This window comes from Balaenoptera ricei, chromosome 8 (genome assembly GCF_028023285.1).
Source record: "Balaenoptera ricei isolate mBalRic1 chromosome 8, mBalRic1.hap2, whole genome shotgun sequence".
NCBI classification, from domain to species: Eukaryota; Metazoa; Chordata; class Mammalia; order Artiodactyla; family Balaenopteridae; genus Balaenoptera; species Balaenoptera ricei.
In genome coordinates this window covers 57,697,766-57,720,051 of record NC_082646.1, presented here as the reverse complement: position 1 = coordinate 57,720,051, position 22,286 = coordinate 57,697,766, and the positions used below count along the sequence as shown (strand labels likewise).

At 39.6% G+C, this 22,286-nt stretch overlaps 1 long non-coding RNA gene across 8 annotated transcripts in view; it reads right to left on the bottom strand.

Annotated features, from left to right (window-relative positions):
• LOC132370548 (uncharacterized) overlaps positions 1 to 22,286 on the bottom strand; it is a 94,285-nt gene that overhangs the window by 63,851 nt on the left and 8,148 nt on the right. For 7 of the 8 annotated variants that reach the window (XR_009504612.1, XR_009504613.1, XR_009504614.1 and 4 more), the window contains exons 2-3: positions 21,523 to 21,789; positions 16,501 to 16,626 (exon numbers count right to left, since the gene is read on the bottom strand). This is a non-coding gene — a long non-coding RNA (uncharacterized LOC132370548). The remainder of the gene's footprint in view (positions 1 to 16,500; positions 16,627 to 21,522; positions 21,790 to 22,286) is intronic. The other variant, XR_009504615.1, reaches the window with a different exon arrangement.

Sequence of the window (22,286 nt, the reverse complement as noted above, 5' to 3'; positions counted from 1 at the left end):
TTTTGATTCGCATTTCTCTAATGATTAGTGATGTTGAGCATCCTTTCATGCGTTTGTTGGCAATCTGTACATCTTCTTTGGAGAAATGTCTATTTAGGTCTTCTGCCCATTTTTGGATTGGGTTGTGTTTCCTTAATTTCTCTTTCAGATTTTTCATCATTAGTATAGGAATGCAAGAGATTTCTGTGCATTAATTTTGTACCCTGCTACTTTACCAAATTCATTGATTAGCCCTAGTAGTTTTCTGGTAGCATCTTTAGGATTCTCTATGTATAGTATCATGTCATCTGCAAACAGTGACAGTTTTACTTCTTTTCTGATTTGGATTTCTTTTATTTCTTTTTCTTCTCTGATTGCTGTGGCTAAAACTTCCAAAACTATGTTGAATAATAGTGGTGAGAGTGGGCACCCCGTCTTGTTCCTGATCTTAGAGGAAATGGTTTCAGTTTTTCACCATTGAGAACGTTGTTGGCTGTGGGTTTGTCATATATGGCCTTTATTATGTTGAGGTAGGTTCCCTCCGTGCCTACTTTCAGGAGAGTTTTTATCATAAATGGGTGTTGAATTTTGTAAAAGCTTTTTCTGCATTGAGATGATCATATGATTTTTATTCTTCAATTTGTTAATATGGTTTATCACATTGATTTGTGTATATTGAAGAATCCTTGTATTCCTGGGATAAACCCTACTTGATCATGGTGTATGATCCTTTTGATGTGCTGTTGGATTCTGTTTGCTCGTATTTTGTTGAGGTTTTTTGCATCTGTGTTCATCAGTGATATTGGCCTGTAGTTTTCTTTCTTTGTGACATCTTTGTCTGGTTTTGGTATCAGGGTGATGGTGGCCTCGTACAATGAGTTTGGGAGTGTTCATCCCTCTGCTATATTTTGGAAGAGTTTGACAGGATGGGTGTTAGCTCTTCTCTAAATGTTTGATGGAATTCTCCTGTGAAGCCATCTGGTCCTGGGCTTTTGTTTGCTGGAAGGTTTTTAATCACAGTTTCAATTTCAGTGCTTGTAATCGGTCTGTTTATATTTTCTATTTCTTCCTGGTTCAATCTTGGAAGGTTGTGTTTTTCTAAGAATTTGTCCATTTCTTCCAGGTTATCCATTTTATTGGCATATAGTTGCTTGTAGTAATCTCTCATGATCCTTTGTATTTCTGCAGTGTCAGCTGTTACTTCTCCTTTTTCATTTCTAATTCTGTTGATTTGAGTCTTCTCCTTGTTTTTTTGGATGAGTCTGGCTAATGGCTTATCAATTTTGTTTACCTTCTCAAAGAACCAGCTTTTAATTTTATTGATCTTTGCTATTGTTTCCTTCATTTCTTTTTCATTTATTTCTGATCTCATCTTTATGATTTCTTTCCTTCTGCTAACTTTGGGGTTTTTTTGTTCTTCTTTCTCTAATTGCTTTAGGTGTAAGGTTAGGTTGTTTATTTGAGATGTTTCTTGTTTCTTGAGGTAGGACTGCATTGCTATAAGCTTCCCTCTTAGAACTACTTTTGCTGCATCCCATAGGTTTTGGGTCACCTGTTTTCATTGTCATTTGTTTCTAGCTATTTTTTGAATTCCTCTTTGATTTCTTCAGTGATCACTTGGTTATTTAGTAGTGCATTCTTTAGCCTCCATGTGTTTCTATTTTTTACAGGTTTTTTTCCTGGAATTGATATCTAGTCTCATAGCGTTGTGGTTGGAAAAGATACTTGATATTATTTCAATTTTCTTAAATTTACCAAGGCTTGATTTGTGACCCAAGGTATGATCTATCCTGGAGAATGTTCCATGAGCACTTGAGAAGAAAGTGTATTCTGTTCTTTTTGGATGGAATGGCCATTAATATCAATTAAGTCCATCTTGTTTAATGTGTCATTTAAAGCTTGTGTTTCCTTATTTATTTTCATTTTGGTTGATCTGCCCATTGGTGAAAGTGGGGTGTTAAAGTCCCCTAGTATGATTGTGTTATTGTCGATTTCCCCTTTCATGGCTGTTAGCATTTGCCTTACGTATTGAGGTGCTCCTATGTTGGATGCATAAATATTTACAACTGTTATATCTTCTTCTTGGATTGCTCCCTTGATTATTATGTAGTGTCCTTCTTTGTCTCTTGTAATAGTCTCGATTTTAAAGTCTATTTTGTCTGATATGAGTATTGCTACTCCAGCTTTCTTTTGATTTCCATTTGCATGGAATATCTTTTTCCATCCCCTCACTTTCAGTCTGTATGTGTCCCTAGGTCTGAAGTGGGTCTATTGTAGACAGCATACATACAGGTCTTGTTTTTGTATCCATTCAGCCAGTCTATGTCTTTTGGTGGGAGCATTTAATCCATTTACATTTAAGGTAATTATCAATATGTATGTTCCTATTACCATTTTCTTAATTGTTTTGGGTTTGTTATTGTAGGTCTTTTCCTTCTCTTGTGTTTCCTGCCTAGAGAAGTTCCTTTAGCATTTGTTGTAAAGCTGGTTTGGTGGTGCTGAATTCTCTTAGCTTTTGCTTGTCTGTAAAGGTTTTAATTTCTGTGTCGAATCTGAATGAGATCCTTGCTGGGTAGAGTAATCTTGGTTGTAGGTTTTTCCCTTCCATCACTTTAAATATATCATGCCACTCTCTTCTGGCTTGCGGATTTTCTGCTGAAAGATCAGCTGTTAACCTTATGGGGATTCCCTTGTATGTTATTTGTTGGTTTTCCCTTGCTGCTTTTTTTTTCTTGTTTTAAATTTATTTATTTATTTATTCATTTTTGGCTGTGTTGGGTCTTCGTTTCTGTGCGAGGGCTTTCTCTAGTTTCGGCAAGTGGGGGCCACTCTTCATCGCGGTGCGCGGGCCTCTCACTATCGCGGCCACTCTTGTTGAGGAGCACAGGCTCCAGACGCGCAGGCTCAGTAGTTGTGGCTCACGGGCCTAGTTGCTCCGCGGCATGTGGGATCTTCCCACACCAGGGCTCGAACCCTTGTCCCCTGCATTAGCAGGCAGATTCTCAACCACTGCGCCACCAGGGAAGCCCCCCCTTGCTGCTTTTAATATTTTTTCTCTGTATTTAATTTTTGATATCTTGATTAATGTGTCTTGGCGTGTTTCTCCTTGGCTTTATCCTGTATGGGACTCTCTGTGCTTCCTGGACTTGATTGACTATTTGCTTTCCCATATTAGGGAAGTTTTCAACTATAATCTCTTCAAATATTTTCTCAGACCCTTTATTTTTCTCTTCTTCTTCTGGGACCCCTATAATTCAAACGTTGGTGCGTTTAATATTTCCCCAGAAGTCTCTGAGACTGTCCTCAATTCTTTTCATTCTTTTTCCTTTATTCTGCTCTGCGGTAGTTATTTCCACTATCTTATCTTCCAGGTCACTTATCCGTTCTTCTGCCTCAGTTATTCTGCTATTGATTCCTTCCAGAGAATTTTTAATTTCATTTATTGTGTTGTTCATCATTGTTTGTTTGCTCTTTAGTTCTTCTAGGTCCTTGTTAAACGTTTCTTGTAGTTTCTCCATTCTATTTCCAAGATTTTGGATCATCTTTACTATCGTTACTCTGAGTTCTTTTTCAGGTAGACTGCCTATTTCCTCTTCATTTGTTTGGTTTGGTGGGTTTTTGCCTTGCTCCTTCATCTGCTGTGTGTTTCTTTGTCTTCTCATTTTGCTTAACTTACTGTGTTTGGTTCTCCTTTTCACAGGCTGCAAGTTCATAGTTCCCGTTGTTTTTGGTGTTTGTCCCCAGTGGATGAGTTTTGTTCAGTGGCTTGTGTAGGCTTCTGGTGGAGGGGACTGGTGCCTGTGTTCTGGTGGGTGGGGCTGGATATTGTCTTTCTGGTGGGCAGGGCTGTGTCCGGTGGTGTGTTTTGGGGTGTCTGTGAACTTATTATGATTTTAGGCAGCCTGCTAATGGGTGGGGTTGTGTTCCTGTCTTGCTAGTTGTTTGGCATGGGGCATCCAGCACTGGAGCTTGCTGACCATTGGGTGGAGCTGGATCTTAGCGTTGAGATGGAGATCTCTGGGAGAGCTCTCGTCAATTGATATTACATGGGGCTGGCAGGTCTCTGGTGGACCAGCGTCCTGAACTTGGCTCTCCCACCTCAGAGGCTCAGGCCTGACACCAGGCCATAGCACCAAGACCCTTTCAGCCATACAGCTCAGAAGAAAATTGAGAAAAAAGAAAGAAACAAAATGTTTTTAATAATAAGCAAAAAAATATATTAAAATAAAAATAAAAATAATAATAATAAAGAGAAGAGCGCAACAAAACCAATAAACAAATCCACCAATGATAACAAGCACTAAAAACTTTACTAAGTAAAACATAAAAATCAGAAACAAATCAGTTGCAGACAGCAAACCCCAAGTCTACAGTTGCTCCCAAAGTCCACTGCCTCAGTTTTGGGATGATTCGTTGTCTATTCAGGTATTCCACAGATGCAGGGTACATCAAGTTGATTGTGGAGATTTAATCCGCTACTCCTGAGGCTGCTGGGAGAGATTTCCCTTTCTCTTCTCTGTTTGCACAGCTCCTGGGGTTCAGCTTTGGATTTGGCCCCGCCTCTGCATGTAGGTTGCCTTCAGGCATCTGTTCTCACCCAGACAGGACGAGGTTAAAGCAGTGGCTGATTAGGGGGCTCTTGATTATTCAGGCCTGGGGGCAGGGAGGGGTACGGAAGTTATAATTGGAATGCAGGGCGAGCCTGCAGCAGCAGAGGCCAGCGTGATATTGCAACAGCCTGAGGCATACCATGTGTTCTCCCAAGGAACTTGTCTCTGGATCATGGGATCCTGGCAGTGGCGGGCTGCACAGGTTCCCAGGGGGGTGTGGATAGTGACGTGTGCTTGCACACAGGATTCTTGGTGGCTGCAGCAGCAGCGTTAGCATTTCATGCCCATCTCTGGGGTCCGAGCTGATAGCCGTGCTCGCGCCCGTCTCTGGAGCTCGTTTAGGCGGTGCTCTGCCTTGTTTTTCAAAGTCTGAGGTCTTCTGCCAGCGTTCAGTAGGTGTTCTGTACGAGTTGTTCCACATGTAGATGTATTTTTGATGTATTTGTGGGGAGGAAGGTGATCTCCACGTCTTACTCCTCCGCCATGTTGTAGGTCCCCCTTACTTTATTTTCTTGAAAATTTTCTTTGATATTATCACAGCAATTTATCAATTAAAGCAAATATAGTACAGAACTAATTCTAGAGGAAAAACAAACTGATGAATATCCAAATTACTGCTATTGATTTTCATATGCTTTGTCATGTGTCCAAATTTATGATGGAAAAGCATTGACAGGAAATTTGACTTCTATAGAAAATAACAACAAAGAAATCACCCTATAAACTTAAAATTTAGAATACAACAGAGGGAATTCCCTAGCAGTCCAGTGTTTAGGACTCCGTGTTTTCACTGCCAAGGGTGTGGGTTCAATCCCTGGCTGGGGAACTAAGATCCCACAAGCCATGCAGTGCGGCCAAAAATAAAATAAAATGAAAGTAAAAATACAACAGAGAAAATGAGGGGTTTTGGTTAGAAAGCTTGAAAAAAAGCTTGATTTAAAGCAGTATTCATTCCAGACACACTACATGAAGGGACCATGATGTGCCTTCAGCTGTCCTAGGGATTTTCATGTGATGCCCACAGCATGATGGGGAGGTCTGTAACCAGAGTCCAGCTCCACTGCTTACTAGTTATGTGTCCTTGGTCAACTTATTTAGGCTCTCTAAGCCTCAGCTTCTTTCTTTTTAAAATGGAGATGTAGATAACACACATCATGAGATGGTGGTAAGACTTAAACAATATATGGCAAGTAAAGCAAGCACCTAACACCTTGCCTGGTAGGCAGTCCATATTCAGTATGTGCTAGTTCCCTTATCTCTCCATTTCCTCCTCAGAAATCCACCATATAAAAGTGGATCTACCTTTGACTAAGTTAATCATCAGGTCATTAATACAGTAATACCATTTGCCACTTATTGTCTGTTTACTAGGAAACTCAGTGCCTGGCACATGGTAGGCTCCCAGTAAAGATATGATTAATGGTTGGATAGTTGGATAAATGAATGGATGGAGGGATGGATGGCTTAATTTCCATCTTCAGATTCCTAGAGGAAGAGATACTGTGTTTGTTCTATATATTACTAAAGAATACAATTGGGACCAGAAAACACAGTGGCAGTCCCTATTTATTTTTTGAGCAGAAAAATTGGGTTTCGCTAAGCAACAATCTGGCTATTGGACAGGAGCCCTTGGGAAGAACAGAAGTGAAAAGGAGGCTTCTTTGAGCAAGACACATATTCTCCAGGTCTTTGGACTCTGCTGTAAAGAGTCACCCTCTTCATCCCTGGGTCTGAGAGGACAGCAGTCTGCCAGAGGTGTGTTGCTTCCTTCCTTCCTTCCCCGATGTTCTGAGGGTCAACAATGCTTAGGTCATTAGGGAGGGGCTGATGGGCAGGATAGCCCAGAGCAGTGGGGCTCCCACTGATGCCACCAACATCCTTGAGTAATCAATCTTGTGTGGAAGGCCTGACTCAGCCACAGCAGGCCTCTCACATGCCCAGGCCCAGATGCAGTGCATGTGTTGTGAAAGCTAGAGGAGGCAGAGTTTCACAAAATCAAGAAGAGCATTCTAATAAAGCTGTCCAAACATTGAAGAGGCTGCCTCAGAAACAGTGGGTTCCTCATCACCAGACCCTAGGCTGGAAGGAATGTTGCTATGGTTGTTGTTATGTTGGAGAGGGAATTCTAGCTTTAGGTTGATGATTGACATGAGAAAAAGTCCTTCTAGCCTGGGATTTTGATTTCATTTGAGACTCACTCTATCAAAACTAGGCTTTCTACTGACACCTAGAGGCTTACTTATAAATATTATTACAAATCTGAGCCCAAGGAAAGCTCTATTCCTTCTTAGTTCAAATTTTCAACTCCATTTGGGCCTATAGGCTCTCCCTGTCTCCAGATATTCCCAGGGGAGGAGTCTCAGAAAAAACTAAGTATTATGATCTTGCAATAGCACCATATCTTGACACAGCTACAGGACCAGGACAGAAATATAGTCAGAGGAAGCTCCTTGTTCTTCCCAGCCTCAAGGAGAAGGAAACAGGTCATATACATGACAAAATAAGTTACCATGTGAGATGGACTCACCCAAACAGCTAATGTGGGTGATCAGTGCCATGAAAATTGAGTAAATAAAAAGATGGGGTGGAAGGGCTTTCAGGGAGGGTTTGAAACTAGAGCTAGTTCTAATGGAGAAATAACTCAGGAAGGTAAGGCAGGGTAGGAACAGATGGCAGTGAGTGTAGCTCAAGAGCCTGGGCTTTGGAGTCCAACAGAACTTGGTTAAATTCTTGCTTCTCCAGGACTTCCCTGGTGGTCCAGTGGTTACGACTTCGCCTTCTAATGTAGGGGGTGCAGGTTGGACCCCCGGTCAGGGAGCTAAGATCCCACATACCTCACAGCCAAAAAAGCAAAACATAAAACAGAAGCAATATTGTAACAAATTCCATAAAGACTTTAAAAATGGTCAACATCAAAAAATCTTAAAAAAAAAATTCTTGCTTCTCCTCACTAGCCAGTATTGCAACTATTCTCTTAGAGTCTCTGACATCAGGTTCCTCCTCTAACAATGGGGATACTCATGCTTTCCCTGAAAGCTTGATGTATGGATTAGAGGTAACACATGTAATTTGGTTTGCTCAGTTTGGGCACATAATAAGCACTCCAATGGCAGCTTGTAGTGCTGTGGATTTGACACAGGGATGGACCTGGTATGTTCAGGGAATATAACATGAGACAATTTGACTGGGACAGAGTGTTTGTGTGGAAGCATAAGAAGTGAGCCTGAGGCACGTTATGTGCTAGACAGAACCCAGGACTAGGAGTCAGGAGACCTCAGTTTGAGTTCTTGATCTCATTTCACCAGACAAGTCACTCTCACTTTCTCTGAGCCTCTCTTTCCCATCTGTGAAGTGAGATTTTAGTCTAGAGAAGTATTTCTCTCCCTAGCTACATATTAGAATCATCTAGAATGCTTATAAAAATTCTAATGACCATGCTGTACCCCAGACCAGCTAAGTCAGAACTTGTGGGGCTGGGACTCCAGACAGCAGACTTAAAAAAAAAAAAAACAGCTTTATTGAAGTATAATTGATATACCAAAAAAGGTACGTATTTAATGTATTCAATTTGATGAGTTTGGACATATGCATACACCATGATATCACCACCACAATAAAGGTAATAAACATGTCCATCATCTCCAGAAGTTTCCTTGCGTCCCATTATTTTGTGTGTGTGTGGTAAGAACGCTTAACATGAGATCTACCCTCTTAACATTTTAAAATGCACAACACTGTGCTGTTAACTATGGGTACTATGTTGTACAACAGGTCACTAGAATTTATTCATCTAGCATAACCGAAACTTTTACTCATTGAACAACTCCTCATTTTCCCCTTCCCCCAGTCCCTGGCAACCACCATTCTATTCTCTGCTTCTGTGAGTTTGACTATTCTAGATACCTCATATAAGGGGACTCATACAGTATTTGTCCTTATAATACTGGTTTATTTCACTTAGAATAATGTCCTCCAGGTTCATCCATGTTGTCACAAATGGTAGGCTTTCCATCTTTTTTAAGGCTGACTAATACTCCATTCTATGTATACACCACATTTTCATTGTCCATTCACCTGTTAATGAACATTTGGGTTGTTTTCATATCTTGGCTACTGTGAATAATGCTGCAATGAATATGAGAGTGCTAACATCTCCTCGACATCTTGATTTTAATTCTTCTGGATATATACCCAGAAGTGGAATTGCTGGATAATATGGTAGTTTTATTTTTAATTTTTTGAGGAATCTCCAAACTATTTTCCATAGTAGCTGAATCATTTAAATTCCCAGCAACAGTGTACAAGGGTTTCGGTTTCTGCACATCCTCACGAACACTAATCTTTTGGGTTTTTTGTGTTATTTTTTTAAAGTTTTTGGCCATACCATGTGGCATGTGGAATCTTAGTTCCGCAACCAGGGATCAAACCCGCATCCCCTGCATTGGAAGTGCAGAGTCTCAACCACTGGACGGCCAGGGAAGTCCCATAATCTTTTGTTTGTTTGTTTTTCAATAGCCATCTTAACAGATGTGAGGTGATTATCTCATTGTGGTTTTGATTTGCATTTCCCTGATGGTTAGTGATGTTGAGCACCTTTTCATATACCTGGTGGCCATATATATGTCTTCTTTGGAGAAATATATTTTTTAAGTCTTGTCCCATTTTTCAATCAGGTTATTTGTTTTTCTGCTACCAAGTTGTAGGAGTTTCTTGTGCATTTGGGATATTAACCCCTTATCAGATAAATGGTTTGCAAATATTTTCACATTCCATAGATTGCCTTTTCATTCTTGTGATTGTTCCCTTTACCTTAAAGAAGTTTTTAAATTTGATGAAGTCCCTACTTTCTCACCCCATGCACAAAAATAATTCAAAATGGATTAAAGACATAAATGTAAGACCTGAAACCATAAAACTTCTAGAAGAAAACATAGGAGGTATGCTCTGTGACATCAGTCTTAGTAATATCTTTTTGGATATGTCTCTTCAGGTAAGGGAAACAACAAATAAACAAATGTGAATACATCAAACTGAAAAGCTTTTGTGCAACAAAGGAAACTATAAACAAAACAAAAAGCAGCCTACTGAATGGGAGAAGATATTTGCAAATGATTTATCTGATAAGGGGTTAATATCCAAAATATGCAAACAACTCATACAACTCAATATCTAAAAAACAAAAACACCTGCTTAAAAAATGGGCAGAGAACTCGAATAGGAATTTTTCCAAAGAAGACATAAAGATGGCCAACAGGCACATTAAAACATCACAAATCATCAGGGAATTGCAAATCAAAACCACAATAAAATATCACCTCACACCTGTCAGAATGGCAATATCTGTTATCAAAAAGACAACAAATCACAAGTGTTGGTGAGGATGTGGAGAAAAGGGAACCCTTGTGCACTGTTGATGGGAATGTAAATTGGTACAGCTTCTATGGGAAACATTATGGAGGTTCCTCAAAAAATTAAAAATAGAAGTACCATATAATACACCAATTCCACTTCTGGGTGTATATCTGAAGAAAATGAAAACACTAATTTGAAAAGATATATGCTCCCATATGTTCACTGCAGCATTATTTACAATAGCCAAGATATGGAAGCAAACCTAAGTGCCCATCAGTAGATGAATGGATAAAGATACAGTGGAATATTACTCAGCCATAAAAAAGAATGAAATTTTACCATCTGTGACAACATGGATGGACCTAGAGGCTAAGTGAAATAAGTCACAGAAAGGCAAATACTGGACTTCCTTCGTGGTGCAGTGGTTAAGAATCCGCCTGCCAATGCAGCGGACATAGGTTCAATCCCTGGTCCAGGAAAAGCTGACATGCCGCAGAGTAACTAAGCCCGTGCACCACAACTACTGAGCCTGCACTCTAGAGCCCGCGAGCCACAGCTACTGAGCTTGCGTGCTGCAACTACTGAAGCCCGCATACCTAGAGCCCATGTTCTGCAACGAGAAGCCACCACAGTGAGAAGCCCACGCACCGCAACAAAGAGTAGCCCCCGCTTCCTGCAACTAGAGAAAGCCTGCGTGCAGCAACGAAAACCCAATGCAGCCAAAAAGAATTTTTTTTAAACTTAAAAAAAAAAGAAAGACAAATACTGTATGATTTCACTTATATGTGGAATCTAAAAAACAAAACAAATAAACAAACAGAACAAAACAGAAACATACTAATAGATACAGAGGACAAACAGGTGGTTGCCAGAGGGGAGAGGGGAGGGAGAGGAGAGAAATAGGTGAGGGAGATTAAGAGGTACAGATTCCAGTTACAAAATAAATTAGTCACAGGTATGAAATGTAAAGCCTGGGGAATATAGTCAATAATTACGTAATATCTTTGAATGGTGACAGATCATAACTAGACTTCTTGGTGATTGTTTTAAAATGGAGAGAGGGAGTTCCCTGGTGGTGCAGTGGTTAAGAATCTGCCTGCCAATGCAGGGGACACGGGTTCAATCCCTGGTGCGGGAAGATCCCACATGTCACAGGTTAACTAAGCCCGTGCACCTCAACTACTGAGCCTGTGCTCTAGAGTCCGCGAGCCACAACTACTGAAGCCTGCGTGCCCTAGAGCCCATGTGCTGCAACTACTGAAGCCCACATGCCTAGAACCCCTGCTACACAACAAGAGAAGCCACCGCAATGAGAAGGTTGCACACTGCAACGAAGAGTAGCCCCCTCTCGCTGCAACTAAAGAAAGCCTGCACGCAGCAATGAAGACCCAACGCAGGCAATAAGTAAATTAATTAATTAATTAATTAAACGGATAGAAATATTGAATCACTATATTGTATGCCAGGAACTAACATAGTGTTGTAGTTCAGTTATACTTCAAAAACAAACAAATAAACTTATAGAAAGAGAGATTAGATTTGTGGTAACCAGAAGTGGGGGTTGGGGAGAGGGGACTTGGATGAAGGTAGTCAAAAGGACCAAACTTCCAGTTATAAGATAAATATGTACTAGGGATGTAATGTACAACATGATAACTATAATTAACACTGCTGTATGTTATGTATGAAAGTTGTTAAGAGAGTAAATCCTAAGAGTTCTCATCACAAAGAAAAAATATTTTTCTCTTTTTCTTTTATTTTGTATCTATATGAGATGATGGATGTTCACTAAACTCACTGTGGTAATCATTTCATGATGTATGTAAATCAAATCATTATGCTGTACACCTTAAATTTATACAGTGCTGTAAGTCCATTATATCTCAATAAAACAGGAAGAAAATAAAAAGAAATTGAAGATGACAAACAAATGGAAAGATATACTGTGCTCACAGATTGGAAGAATTAATATTGTTAAAATTGCCATACTCCCCCAAATAATCCACAGATTCAATGCAATCCATATCAAAATATGAATAACATTTTTCACAGAACTAGAACTAATAGTTCTAAAATTTGTATGGAAACACAAAAGACTCTGAATAGCTAAAATAATCTTGAGAAAGAAGAACAAAGCTGGAGGTATCACACGTCCTGATTTCAAACTATACTACAAAGCTACAGTAATCAAAACAGTATGGCACTGGCACAAAAACACCTAGATCAATGGAACAGAAGAGAGAGCCCAGAAGTAAACCCACACTGATATGGGCAATTGATCTACAACAGAGGAGGCAAGAATATACAATGGGGAAAAGACAGCTTCTTCAATAAGTGGTATTCAGAAAACAGCTATATGCAAAAGAATCAAATTGTGCTACTTTCTCACACCATATACGAAAATAAACTCAAAATGGATTAGAAACTGAAAATGTAAGAGCTGAAGCCATAAAACTCCTAGAAGAAAACAGGCAGTATGATCTTTGATATCGATCGTAGAAATATTTTTTAGATATGTCTCCTCATGGAAGGGAAATAAGAGAAAAAATTAATAAATAGGACTACATTAAAATCTTTTCACAGCAAAGGAAACTATCAGTAAAACCAAAGGCAGACTACTGAATAGAAGAAGATATTTGCAATGATATATCTGATAAGTGGTTAATATCCAAAATATATAAATAACTCATATAACTCAACATCAAAAAAAACAACCAACCTGATTTTAAAAATGGGCAGAGGACCTGAACAGACATATTGCCAAAGAAGACATACAAATGGCCAACAGGTAAAACGATGCTCAACATCACAAATCATCAGGGAAATGCAAATCAAAAACACAGTGAGGGACTTCCCTGGTGGTCCAGTGGTAAAGAATCCACCTTACAATGCAGGGGATGTGGGTTCGATCCCTGGTCAGGGAACGAAGATCCCACATGCTGCAGGGCAACTAAGCCCGAGCGCCACAACTACTGAGCTCACAAGCCTCAACTAGAGAGCCTGCATGACACAAACTACAGAGCCCATGTACCCAGGAGCCTGTGCTCCACAACTAGAGAGAAGCCTGTGTGCCGCAAAGAAGAGCCTGTGCACCGCAATGAAAAGATCCCTCATGCCTCAACAAAGATCCTAAGTGCCAAAACTAAGACCCGACGCAGCCAAAAATAATTAAAAAGAAAAAAAGCACATACAATGAAATATCACCTCACACCTGTCAGAATGGCAATATCTGTTATCAAAGAGACAACAAATAAGTGTTGGTGAGGATGTGAAGAAAAGGGAATCCTTGTGCACTGTTGGTGGGAATGTAAACTGGTGTACCCACTATGTAAAACAGTATGGAGGTTCTTCAAAAAATTGAAAAGAGAACTATGATACAATCCAGCAATCCCATTTCTGGGTATTTATCCAAAGAATATGAAAACACTAATTTGAAAAGATATATGTACTCGTATGTTCATTGCTGCACTATTTACAATAGCCAAGTATGAAAGCAAACTGAGTGATGATGGATGAATGAATAAAGAAGATGTGGAATATATATACAATGGGATACTACTCAGCCATTAAAAAGAGAAATCTTACCATATGGGACAACTTGGATGGATCTAGAGGGTATTATGCTAAGTGAAATAAGTCAGACAAAGACAAACACTGTATTATTTTATTTGTATGTGGAATCTAAAAACCAAAACAAATGAACAAACATAACAAAACAGAAACAGACTCATAGATACAGAGAAGAAACAGGCGGTTGCCAGATGGGAGGGAGGTAGGGAGATGTGTGAAAGAGGTGAAGGAGATTAAGAGGTACAAACTTCCAGTTACAAAAAGAATGAGTCACAGGGATGAAATGTACAGTGTGGGGAATATGATCGATAATTATGTGATATCTTTGTATGGTGAGAGATTGTAACTACACTTACTGTGGTGATCATTTTGTAATGTATAGAAATAGCAAATCACTACATGTGTGCCAGGAACTAACATAGTGGTGTAGGTCAATTATACTTCAAAAGCAAACAAACAAACTCTTAGAAAAAGAGATCAGATTTGTGGTTACCAGAGGTGGGGATGTGAGGAGGGGGAATTGGATGAAGGTGGTCAAAAGGTACAAACTTCCAGTTAGATAATTACTAGATATGTAATGTACAACACGATTAATATAACGAACACTGCCATATATTATGTATGAAAGTTGTTAAGAGAGTAAATCCTAAGAGTTCTTGTAACCAAGCAGGACCCTATGGAGCTTTGCTGAGGGCAGAGCCCTCCCCCATATCCTCTGCTTTAGCTCCTCTCAGAAGTACCTAGATAACAGTATCTGATGCATGTTTCCTGAGTTGTTTCACAGATGTGAAAACCCCCCACCAAATGGAAGGTGTTAACTACTTGATGACCATGAGCACATAGCCCTCAGGCCTAAGGATTGATAATGTTAACCCCTGTGCCACCACCCTGTTACCTCACCATCACCCAATCAGAATTGTGCAGGAGCTGATCACATACTCTAGGACACCCTTCCCTCACCTTGCCCTTAAAAATGCTTTGCTGAAACCCTTCAGGGAGTTTGGGGTTTTTTGAGCTCAAGCCACCTGTTCTCCTTGTATTGGCACCTTTACAATAAAGTTGCACTTTCCTTCACCACAACCCGGTGTCAGTAGATTGGAGGTTGGCTTTACTGCACATGGGTGAGCAGACCCGAGTTTGGCTCGGTAACATTCTCATCACAAGGGAAAAAAACCTTTTTTTCTTTTATTTTGTATTCCTATGAGATGATGGATGCTCACTAAATTTATTGTGGTCATCATTTCATGATGTATGGAAGTCAAATCATTATGCTGTACACCTTAAACTTATACAGTGCTATATGTCAATTACATCCCAATAAAACTAGAAGAAAAAATATTTTAAAAAATTATGTGCAATCATAGATAAATGTATTATAGCCATTAGCTATGATTGTATTAGGGTAATGCTAGTTCTGCCATAGGTAGGTAGATAGATAGATAGATAGATATTATATAATGGCTACTATTTATTGAGTGGTAAGTGTCAGGCACTTTACCAAGAACTCTTTATGTGCTATTTAGTATTCACAATGAACTTAAGAGGTAGGGAATTTACCGATGAAGAAATTGCACAATACCATGTAGCTAAAGGTGGGAGATAGCATTTTAACACAGATCTCTCTGACGTCCCAGTGGAAACTTGACCACTACATTCTACCATGTCGCATAACCCCACACATCATTGGAAATGGTTTCTTTTATCCTGCTCACTTGGAGGCAAATGTCAAGATCCCAATGCCTATCAATGGATGTATTTCTGGGAACTTAGGGACTTTTACACTATTTCTCGACAAGTATTTCTGGTTAAGATAGGTCAGTTTCTAAATATCATCTATAAGTGATATATTACTTTTTATTCAATATTTTTATAATGAAACAGTTGGCCACAGGAGCAGGAGAGGCCCCCAAACCAACGAGTAAGACGCTGACACCTTGTGGCCTTTTTTATAAGGCCAGGTGTGTAGTCCAACACTGAGGATTGACTGCCCAGGACAAAATTCTAACCATGCCGGCCACTTTGCCATCCTTCTGTTGTCTTCCTACCTTTAACATCATTTTGTTTCTCCAAATATAATATTAGGAATGAATCAACACAGCAACATAAGAAAATAATAAGAACTGAAGACAAAATAATAAAGTTATCCTCTCCTACTATTTACTAGTAGCTTATCACCTTTATCGAGTTACTCAACTTTTCTGGGCTTGAAATTTTCTTATCTGCAAGATGGGGACAATAACATTCATCTTGTAGTACTGCTTTAAAACAAAATTAAAATATAAATGTAAGGATGCTGGCAAATTGTGGCCATGTGACAAATATTAGTTCCTTACTCCCTCCCCCTCTTTCCTAATCCTTTTCCCTTTCCTTGATTTCTAAGCTCTTCCCATTTAAGATATCCTAGTCTTCTGTTTTCTATTCACTTTCCTAAGTATTTTCTCCATTGTTCTTTCTGTTTCTGACTCCACCCTATCCCCACCCCCTCACACACACAGAACAGTGTCCATTAGTTAACCCTTACTTGGGAAAGGTCCGGCTCGGTAAGCCTCTCTATATTATCCAGCTAATCATCACAAAACATCCCCCACTGGGTTTCACAGAGCAGTTTTCCCATTACTAACAGCATTTTATGATCCTGAGTCTGGTACCCTCAGATTCTGCTTGTCCCTTACCTCTGACTCTTTCAATCCAACCCTGGGAGACCTGACACACACACACCTCAACTCCCTCCTGACCTCACTTCCCACCACGCTCCCTCTCTCATTACTCACTCCGCTCTGCTCACTGGCCTCCTTCCATTTGCTGCTCCATTTGGCTGAAAGGCTGTCCTGGATATTCACATGGTTTAATCCCCCACTTCTATAAATTCCTGCTCAAATATCACCTTATCAGAGACAACTTCCTTGACATTCTGTATAACTATATAAAATAGCACAAACACACAAAACCCCAGTTTCCATCCCCTTTACCCTACTTAATTTTATAGTACCTCTTACCACCCATAATATGGGTACTGCACTAGAGCAAAGGTGAGTTGGTAGCTCCTTAAAGTGTTCTTCTGTGGGAGGCCAAGGTTCACTTTGTGGGGCATTGGGTCCTCAGTAGTGGATTATTCCTGGAAACATTAATTATTACATATGTTAGCTGATGATAACACATGTAAGATAAAGCTATAGAAACTCACTTTTCATTCTTGCTGCTGCCACTCCTAAGCACTTAGTCTACCTTCCCCTCCATATATCTTAGAATGCCTGCTTCTTCTGGTTTCATCCGATTTTGGCGTTTATCATTTAGGGTAGGAATTCTAAACCCAGAATTCATGAAAGGGCTTCAAAGGATCCATGAACAACTTAAAATTATTGGTAAGTTTTGGGGATATATTTGTTTTCTGGGGCAAGTGTTCATGACATTGACAAGATTCAAGGGGTCTATGACCCCCTCAAAAAAAAAAGATTCAAAACCATAGTCTTAGGAATGACAGCACAATATTCTCCTAACTTAATATGCATAATATTTAATCATTCTGTAGTATTATCCTCTCTTTCTCAATAGCCAAACACCAAGAGTAATGGGATAGTATCTACTCATTGCTAGCAGACTGGCTGGCACCTAACTGATTCTCAATAAATACTTATTGAATGAATGAAGACTCCATGGTGGTAAGAGCCTATTAATTAGTCATTCTGTCCATAATCTTCATTGAGCAAGACTTGTTCTGGGGTAGGGGTGTCTTGATAGATCCAGTTAGATTGTTCACCATCTACAGATAAGGGAAGAATTAATCCTACTGAAAAACACAAATCTCACTTTTAACAGGGAAGAGCCAGTCACAATACACACGGTAAGAGAAGTTGATTAAAGATGAAATAGCTAGTTGAAGCTCAGAAAGGGAACAGTGAATGGGAAGTTAGGTGGAGTGAAATTCAGAAAGAGGTAGCTCTCATAACCAGAATTCAAAGAGTTTATAATCCTGGCAAGAATCAGGCTTGTCCAGTTAAATCCAATACTAGAAATTTAGGCATATGTTCAAACCACCAGTCCCATCATTAGAGACAAAAGGAAGTTGAAAAACCAGTTGGTTGAGGTTTATATTTCTAATAGATTAAGTATAATAAAAAGGATTTCTGGTATCTGTGTATTATGTTAGTTTTTAAGCTTTATATAAAAAAATAAACTCTTTGACTCAGGTCATTAAGTTGCATTTACTGTGTGTGTATTTTATAGATTTTTATATTTTGCATTTTTTTAAAAAATTTATTTATTTATGGTTGTGTTGAGTCCTCGCCTCTGTGCGAGGGCCCTCCCTAGCTGCGGCAAGCGGGGGCCACTCCTCATCGCGGTGCGCGGGCCTCTCACTATCGCGGCCTCTCTCGTTGCGGAGCACAGGCTCCAGACGCGCAGGCTCAGTAATTATGGCTCACGGGCCCAGTCGCTCCGCGGCATGCAGGATCCTCCCAGACCAGGGCTCGAACCCGTGCCCCCTGCGCTGACAGGCAGACTCTCAACCACTGCGCCACCAGGGAAGCCCTATTTTGCATCTTATATTGTACTTTTATAGCAATAAGTACCCTTATTTTGTAGACCCCCTGTTTTTCAGGCAACAGCATCCTTCACAGTAAATAAAGGGCTGCAACAACAACTACAAAACAGTGGCTCTTTGGCTCTGCTTCCATTCATTCTGCAGGAAAGCCAAACTTCCTTATTTTCTCTCAACTTGTTCTGTGATGCCCCAAGTTCACCTGCAGAGCTCCTGTCTTCACCATTTTTTTCCAACTTGCTCTAGCTCTTGCTCTCTGCAGAAACCCCACTGTTTCTATTGAGGCTTAAAGGGCCGATGGACCTCTGGTACCTGCCCACATGTGCCTGCCCCAAGGCTATTAAGGTCCTACTTGAGGCCTTTCCTTTCTAAACCGTTGCTGAGGACTTCACCTTCTCTTAACATTGCCAAAACCACCAGTGCCAACTCCAAGCTCTGCTGAAACTTCCTGGTGTTCCAATTCCACTTAAAAAAATTAAGAGCAACTTCTATTTTGTGTGTATGATATATTATTTATTATTTTTAATAAACTTTTTACTTAAAACATAAATTTAAAAAAACAAAGAAAGTTACAGATTTACAGAAAAATTACAAATACAGTACAGAGAGCTCCTGTATACTCTATACCCAATTTTCTCTATTATTAACATCTTACATTAATATGGAACATTTGTCATAATTAATGAACCAATATTAATGTTATTAGCTAAATCCATATTTTACTCATATTTCCTTAATTTTTACCTGATGTCCTTTAGCTGTCCCAGGATCCCTTCCAAGATACATTACATTTAGTCATCATACCTCCTTAGGCTCCTCTTGGCTATGACAGTTTCTCGGACTCCCCTTATTTTTTACGACCTTGACAGTTTTGAGGAATACTGGTCAAGTATTTTGCAGAATGTCCCTCAATTGGAATTTGTCTTATGTTTTTCTCATGATTAGATTAGGGTTATATGTTTTGGGAAGGAAACCACAGAAGTAAAGTGCCATTCTCATTACCTCATATCAAGGGTACATACTATCAACATGACAGCACTGTTGAGGTTAACCTTGATCATCTGGCTGAGGTAGTGTTTGTCAGGTTTCTCCACTGCAAAGTTACACTTCTCAGTCTTCCCCTCTCCCCCTCTTCCAGACTAGTCTCTTTGAAAGGAAGTCAATGTGCAGAACCCACACTTAACCAGTGAGGAGCTATGCCCAGCCTCCTTGAAGGCAGAGTATCTACATAAATTATTTGGAATTCTTCTACACTGGAGATTTTTATATTCCCTCCCATTTATTTATTTATTCAATTATTTATGTATATCAGTGTGGCTTTATGGATAATTAATGTATACTTTGGGTATAATCCAATACTACTTTATTTATTGTATTTCTTAAATGGTCACTTTGGTCAGCTCTTTCAGTTGGCTACCGTGTCCCTTTGACATAGCTCCATCTTTTTTCTTTTATTTTTAGAACTTTTACTTTCTGGCACTAAAAGATGTTCTGGCATTACAGATGCTCCTGTATATTCCCTGCCCCAGTCCTTGAATCAGCCATTTCTCCAAGGAGCCCTGGTTCCTTTTATGGGAGAATGGTATTAGAAACCAAGATCTGGGCAGTAGGTGCACTCATTGCTATTGGGGTATTCTTCTTTCTAGGCCCTCCCAGCTGACAACGTAAGGAAATGTATGTGTGTATACTAACCCATATATATACACACATAACTATAAATATCTCTGTATGTAACATCTGTATCTATATTAAGCTACACATGAGTTCATACTGATATCTCCAACTGTAATTCATTACCATATGGAGCTTTCTAGCCTCTTCCCCTTGATTATCTGTAAGCTCCCACTCCAACAGTGAGAAACCTGGCTCCCACAATCTGCCAACCATTTACTTAATTATTCAGTTCCAGGATATATATATATATATATATATATATATATATATATATATATATATATATATATATATATATATTGAATTCAGAATTGTTAACTTATACCCCATGGGTACACAACTTTTTCAACTAGAGTACAGTGCTGATGTACAGTTCCTTTGGCATTTAATTTTACAGACTCCACTCATTTCCAAAGTTACTTGGGTCAGTACCTTTTCTCCCACCCCCGTCAGTGAGGCTGTTTCATAGATTGATTGAATGATTTACTTATTTTAAATAAATTTATTTATTTATTTTTGGCTGCATTGGGTCTTTGTTGCTGTGTGCGGGCTTTCTCTAGTCGTGGCGAGCGGGGGCTACTCTTCGTTGTGGTGCGCAAGCTTCTTATTGCAGTGGCGTCTCTTGTTGCGGAGCACGGGCTCTAGGCGCGTGGGCTTCAGTAGTTGTGGTGCATGGGCTCAGTAGTTGTGGCTCATCAGCTCTAGAGCTCAGGCTCAGTAGTTGTGGTGCATGGGCTTAGCTGCTCCGCAGCTTGTGGGATCTCTCTGGACCAGGGCTCAAACCCATGTCCCCTGCACTGGCAGGAGGATTCTTAACCACTGCGCCACCAGGGAAGTCTCATGTTTCATAGATTTATAATATAGTTAGATTATTTTGTCCCATCCTTTATTCCATCTTGGGATCCTCCAATCTCCTAAATTATTTAAAAATTTTGCATATATTAAGGTTCTATGGGTATATGCATGGTATCATATATCCATCATTATGGTATTATACAAAATGGTTTCACCACTGTAAAATATCCTCTGTGCTTTATCTATTCAATCCTCCTCCCCATTGAATCCCTACTGATCTCTGCTAATGTATTTTATGGCTCTATAGTTTTGCCTTATCTAGAATGTCCTATTAATAGAATCATATAGTTTGTAGCCTTTCAGACCTGATTCTTTCATTTAGCAATATACATTCATCATTCATCCATGTTTTTGCTTAGCTTGATAGCTTATTTCTTTAAAAAAATTTTTTTTGTTTTAATTGTAGTAAAATACACATAACAAAATTTACCATCTTAACCATTTTTAAGTACACTTAGTGGTATTAAATATATTCGTATCGTTGTGCAATTCACCATCCATCTCCAGAACTCTTATTATCTTGCAAAACTAAAACTCTATGCCCATTAAATAATAACTCCCCATTTCTCCTTCCCCCAGTCCCTGGCAACCACCGTTCTGCTTTCTGTCTCTATGAATTTGACTACTCTAGGTCCCTCATATAAGTAGAATCTTACAGTATTTGTCTTTTTGTGACTAACATATTCCACTTAACATAATGTCCTCAAGGTTCATCCAACTTGTAGCATATGTCAGAAGTCCCTTCCTTTTTAAGGCTGAATAATATTCCATTGTATGTTTATACCACATTTGGCTTATCCATTCATCTGTCAATGGACATTTGGGTTGCTTCCACCTTTTGGTTATTGTGACTAGCTCATCCCTTTTTCTCAGTGAATAGTATTCCACTGAATGGGTGTTTCCCTTTAGTTTGAATTTTTTTTTTTTCAATTGCAGCCCTTTTACCTTATGACAGAGGCAGGAATCCATGAAGGCTGAGCTGGAGGCTGATCTAAATGACAGAGACCATGATGCTTTCACCATTTCTTCTCCTTTCTGACAGTGGCTCACATCCTTGAACCAGGCTTGGGGACTCAGCTCTCTCTTAGGATGGCTTCTTTCCTAAGATACTCCAGGAGCTACATATAAATAGAGTCCTGAAGTCCTGCTCCACCAGTCCTCCAGCAATGCTTGAATCCTAAGGACATACAGCATAGGCTCCAGCTGGGACCCCTGATAGAGAAAATGGAAGCACAAAGCAGTAGTCATTCCTTAGTGGCTGTTATAGACCAAATTGTGTTCCCTCCCCCCAAATTCATATGTTGAAGCCCTAACCCACAGTGTGACTATATTTTGAGATAGGACCTTTAGGGAGGTAGTGAAGGTTAAATGAGGTCAAAAGGCTGGACCTCTAATCTGATAGGACTGCTGTCCTTTTAAGAAGAGCAGAAGACACCAAAGATCTCTCTCTTTCTCAGTGAGAACACAGAGGAAAGCCATGTGAGGACAGAGTGAGAAGGCCACCGTCTACAAGCCAGGAAGAGAGATCTCACCAGAAACTAACTCTGGCACCACAGTCTTGGACTTTCAGTTTCCAGAATTGTAAGAAAATAGACATCAGTTATTTAAGCCCCCCTGTCTATGGTATTTTGTAATGTCAGTCTTAGCGGACTTATACAGTGGCAGAACTGCACCTAGTACTCAACCTGATTCCAATTTCAGAGTTCTTT